Genomic DNA, 5764 nt, shown 5'->3' with positions numbered 1-5764 from the left:
AGAGAGTGGGCATCTGTGTTAGCTGTATGAATGGAGTGTGTGGGTGAATCCATACCCAGGCCCCTTTCTTGTCCCTTGCCTTACTGCACTCTCATGAAATATTTTTGTCCCAGCCAGGCTGCAGTACCAGTCTGGGAGAAAAATACTGGGGCAAAAACCAAGTACATAAGGTATGATGTTTTTGAAGAAAAAAGCAAAAGCTGTAGCATATCTTATTCAGTACAAGGACACTGCTAAGAACAGCTTCTCCGTGACATACCATCTGTGTGTGTTCTGGCATCACTGTTGACAAATACCAGCAGTATCATGACATTGAGAATCCACAACCCTTCTCCAGGTTTGCTGGAATGCAGAGTGTCACAGGTTTGAATATATAATGGCATGGGGTTGACTTGTCATTGGAGATTCCATTTTCATGAACATTTCCATTAGAACATCAGAAACTCCTGCTATTTGTCAACTGATAACGGAGGTGATATGTTGGCATCTGCCCATTTTGGTCTCTGAGGATGCCATGTCTGACAGGATGGAGGTGCCTAGCTCCTGCTAATTTTGTCAAAGTTGATATAGTGATTGTATTTTCTCAGAGTCATGTTGAGTGCACTGGGTCCATAGATTAGTTGCTGGTGGTGGGCAGCTGCTGGTGAGGAAGGGTGTCATTTGAAAAACGTTGCATGCCTTGGTTGGGATAGGGATGCACACCCACAGGCATGGGTGGATTCTGAAAATGACCAATGATGTGTCACATAATTTAAAGGCAGCCTAGGATTGAATGATTTTTCACAAAAGCTGCAGTTGGCTCATCCTATGTTATGAAATCAACTTTTTGTATAGTCTTCTCATAACTGATAAGTTCACAGAGGCTTTGTAATAATGGCACAGTGATTTAATGGGCATACTACAAATAATGCTCAAATGGATGACAGCTGTCTCCTGGTCCTACCTTTTACCTGACACTACATATCCTGTTCCTTGTTGCTTATGATTGTATTTTACTGTGATAAAAACTACAGTGCCTGCTATTGGATGGGAGGCTAATATTATTAACAATCTCTGCAGGCTGTTTGTGTCTACCACACCTTTGATATCAGCACACTGAGCTGCCCCCCCATGTGATCTGCACACATCTAAATATATACAGCTCTTTTTTCACACAACAGTGACAGTATGAAAGAATTCACATCCCCTGCAGAGGAATGTTAGAGGTTCTGATTTATGACAATATTCCACTGTGATGATGGTGATATGAAGGGAACGTGCCAATGCACAGAATTGAACCAGATGGCCACATTTTACCGGGTCCTTGATCTCTGTCCTGTCTGATAAAATATGATCCTATCTTGGCAACAATATCATTTTTGAGGATTGCGATCAACCTGCTTAATTCAGCCACTAAAGATTGCCCTTTCCTTCACTGTAGCTCAACCCTTTTTTAACTGTCAAGTCACAGCTGACATGGAGACCCCATAGGGTTTTCTAGGCAATAAATATTCGGAGTTGGTTTGTCATCGCCTTTCTCCATGCCATGACCCTGGTATTCCTTGGTGATCTCCCATCCAAATACTAGTCAGGGCCAACCCTGCTTAGATTCTGAGATCAGGCTAGCCTGGGCTATCCAGGTCAGGGGTACAATTATTGTAAGTGAAATGATCAGTTTAGCTAATATGTGAAGAACTTATCATGGAGAAAAGGCAAGCATCTAGGCCTCCTCTGGTCTTGTGTACAATAAATTAGCACAGTTCATTGGTTCCTCTCTTTGTGGAAGAGGAGGCTGAAAACAGGCAGCACTAATTTGAGCTAGGATTCACAAGTTCAGTTCTGAAATCTGTTTTTGTTGTCAAGGCTAAGGCTCAGAGCTCAAAAGGAGCATATTTTCATTAGCAGTTCTGTCAGTGTAATGATAAAAGTTCCCTTAGTCCTTATCCTCCACCAAAATTAAACCAAAACAAATATAAGTTAACTAAAATACTGTTCTCCACCTGTTTACACATCACATCACTTCACTCTAGTACCTCTCCTGTGTCAAACATAGATTGTTAGCTCTTCAGGGCAGAAGCCTTTTTGCTGTTATTCTATAAAGTGTCATACATATTCATTGTGATAGATACTGAAACCTCACAGGTCCCATCTAGAGTAGGGCAGATTGCCAAACTACTCAGACAAGTAGCAGTGCTACTACAAAACCGATTGCAATGGGAGGCAATTAAAAATGGGAGGTTCCAAGCCAAGTATCTTCCTCTAATATAGGGAGCCATTTCCAAATGGGCACTCCTCTGTAGTCCCAAAGGTAACAATTCTTGGGGTTTTCCAAAGCACCTCATATTACACTGAGTTAAAGGAAAGCTAGGATTGGCTCTTTCTTTGGGTGATGAAGCAAGCAGACAACCAGAAGCACACTGGTAGGCAACCATGGTGCCCAAGGTTGCTATATTGATCAGTGCCCCGGAACTGCAATGTCACAAAGTGCATATTGGCACAATTCTGGCTGGTAAAATTAATACCAAGTGGTTAATTTTAGCTAGGGTTCATTGATGCTCTTGACTTGAATATATGCAGATTCTCTTTTTGTCCTCATCCTTAACTAACAATGGTCAGCTGTGCTGCATCTGGGATTAGGAGTCAAGGTACTGAGAATGAGATCCATGGATATTGGTTCCAAGCTACATCTTCTTTGGCCAAAAAAGCACAACAAAAATAAATGAAACACAATAGACTTCTTATATATCTATTTTTTAAATCAAAACACTTTTTGTCAATTAAGGCTAGTTTAGCTTTGCTTTGCTTCTGCCCTGGAAAGAACACCCAAGGCAGTTAATAAAACAATAAAATTGCATTGAAATATCATATACAATTTAATGTACAATCAACTAAAACTTCATGGTCATACTGAGAAAAGGTATCAGTAAAAGCATGTTACACATCAGTGTGCAAAAAAAAGTAGTTTGCCAATTTGGCTAAGAGAAATTTGAAAAAAGAGTCCCAATCCTGTAATAAATACAGGCTGTATTGTTTGACATCTGTACAGCAATGGTTCCAAATAGCTTGCATGAAAGCTGACCAGCATATCTTGGAGAGAAATGCAAGTTAAAAGCAACCCAGCCTGAGAGAGCACTTCTAAGCAGGTTTTATCAGAAGCAAGTTACTCAATAAGGCTTACTCCCCAGAAAGGGTTTTTAGGGTTGCAGCCTGAGTAGGAGAAGCATGCTGACTCACTTGAATCAGGTTCTAAATCCATGACAAGCTCCCTGCTTTGATAATATGACAGAACTACTCAACTCATTTTACAGATAGTAAGCTAAAACAAAGGGGCAAATGAAGTCATAGTGAACAGAGCTGTTCCAGAAAGGTTACCGCAAGTCATTACCTGAAAATAATGATTGAATCAGTGGGATACTATGAGATGGACAAGCTGAACAATTGTGAGGAATTGTGGAAGGGGATAAACAAATATTCCATACCAGCTGGAAGGTCCTCGGTTTACAAAAGGCCATTTCAGGTTCCCCTCACAACTTTATTTCAAAGTCAAACATTTCTGCATACTGGGGAAATCCCCTAAGATATAGTTGCCTCTTGAATATTTGTGGGTAGCTCTACTGCACTGCTTTCATGATTGGCATAAGCCACCTGGTTTGTGGCTATAGTGACAAACTGGGGAACTGCAAAGAATCATGGGAGCAGGGAACAATTTGGAAATCCCTCCAAACTGCTAAAAAAATCCCCATCCAGAATTCAGTCGATGCTGTACTGCTGTCAACATTCAATCCCTTCTGGAGCCAATTTAGTCCTCATCAGGCCTATACATGTATTGACAACAGCAAGAATATTATACGTTAAATATTGGAGAAAAAATGATGTTCCATCAAAAGAAGAAATGATAAACAAAACTCTTGAAACAGCAGAGATGGACAGACTAACTTTATTTTTGAGAGAAGAAGGATTCCAAAATACATAGTCAAGATTTTACAAATGGTTAATTATATTAAATGTACAAATGGTGACATAAAATGGATACAAATATAACTTTACATTTTTAAACCTAAAGCAAAATTCTTATACAAATGGTTTTGGTGGGAAAACTATTTAACATTCAAATATTGGAGGAGGTAACAAAATAGATGTAATAAGATGGATATGACCCCTTACTTGTTTGTAATATATGTTGTTTGTTTGTCTTTGTTAGATATATCATAAAAATGTTATACAATAGTCCTCATCAGGCCACACACACCCCTTTTAGTTAAATAACAAAGTCAACATTTTCTGCATACTACAGGAGTCCTCAAGATAGGCATTTTGTCTGTGGGTGGCTCTGTTGTGCAGGTTTCACCACCTGCACAAGGGTCAGCCTGCTTAATAGAGACGGTGATGATCACAAACATCATAACCTACTTGAGTAATGGTTGACAGTGTTTTTTGTACCCAAGGACACCAAGGATCAGGATGCCCAGGAATTGGGGAACAAAGGGCAGGCCGGCTGAAGAAAGTAGATATTAAATTGAAAAGCAATGACCTGAGAGGAAGATGGACACTGAACAAAAGAGGGGTGAACCAGGCAGGCAGTTGAGGGAAGGAGAGGCAAACACAAGGGAAGGTGATGGCTCTGGAAACATTTAGCACAGGTTTGAGGGGGGAAATCAAACTGACAATAAGCCAAAAAAACCGAAGGAGACGAGAATGGATGTTGAATATCACATCACAGTAATATCTTCCTTGTACAAGAAGAGGGGAAACACGATCATGCCCTTATGAAAACCAGGTGCACAACTGGGATTGGATTCCAGTACTGGATGGAAGCCCAATCAAGCCCCCATAGCCAAAAGTGGCTCGGGAGGGCCAATAATTTATTGGAAACCACAGGGTGATAGAGGCGAGTTTGTGCCACTGGCTTCATCATGCCAACTGACTAGAGATAATTATCCTCAACTTTGGTTTACATGTCTTGGCTAGGAACTGAACTGCATAATCACTAAGGGGGACAGAATGGGTCTGGTCTGTTTTATAGCAAAGATTTTCAAAAATAGGATGCAGCCTGGTGGAGAGGCAGGAACAGTCTCTAAAGAGGTACAAATGTTTTGCTTTTTTCTAAGGCCCAAGAGGGATATTACTGTGAGAAAGCACTTTGTACACTTGAAAGCACTGTTTAGTATGCTAAGTATTATTACTATCATCCAGTGTGTGTCAGGAAGCAGTGAACAACCTCTACCTTTCCTTCAGACAAAATTTTCCCCCCTCCCCCATGTGTCCTGTGGATCATCTCCTCTGGGACCGAAGGACCACATTTCCATTTTCTGCAAGAGTTTCCCCCCACCCCCTAGGATGAGGGGTTGTAAGAGCCATTCAGTTCCAGTTTGTCCATTCTAAATCCACTGTCTTTTCTTTAGATCAATTTGCACCTCAGACCAAGGAGTGAATTTGGCCAAGTACATCATTATCCTTTTTTATGCTCTGGGAGACTAATACAGCCTTTTCCTACTTTGGGTGAACTTGGTAGCAGTTTCCAGAATCCATCTCCTAAAGTAATTAATTGTCTCAGGGCTGGGTGCAGCAGGTTGTGTTCTTAACTTTTAACTTCACAGAGTGCGCAGTTTCAGTTTAAGTGACCTTGCCTGGGCTTGCTCAAGAGGTCTGTGGAACAGGAAGTCTGTGAGTGCACCCTTCTCCATGCTGGATTTATCAGCCGTAGTTTAACCTGCCTGCTGGCAAACCTCCCTATGTAATAGGCTGGCTAATTTACACACCCCCCCCCCCCATACGCACACCTTTG

The sequence above is a fragment of the Gekko japonicus genome, unplaced genomic scaffold (genome assembly GCF_001447785.1).
Source record: "Gekko japonicus isolate JY-2015 unplaced genomic scaffold, Gekko_japonicus_V1.1 scaffold100, whole genome shotgun sequence".
NCBI classification, from domain to species: Eukaryota; Metazoa; Chordata; class Lepidosauria; order Squamata; family Gekkonidae; genus Gekko; species Gekko japonicus.
Note: the sequence above shows the minus strand (reverse complement) of the source record.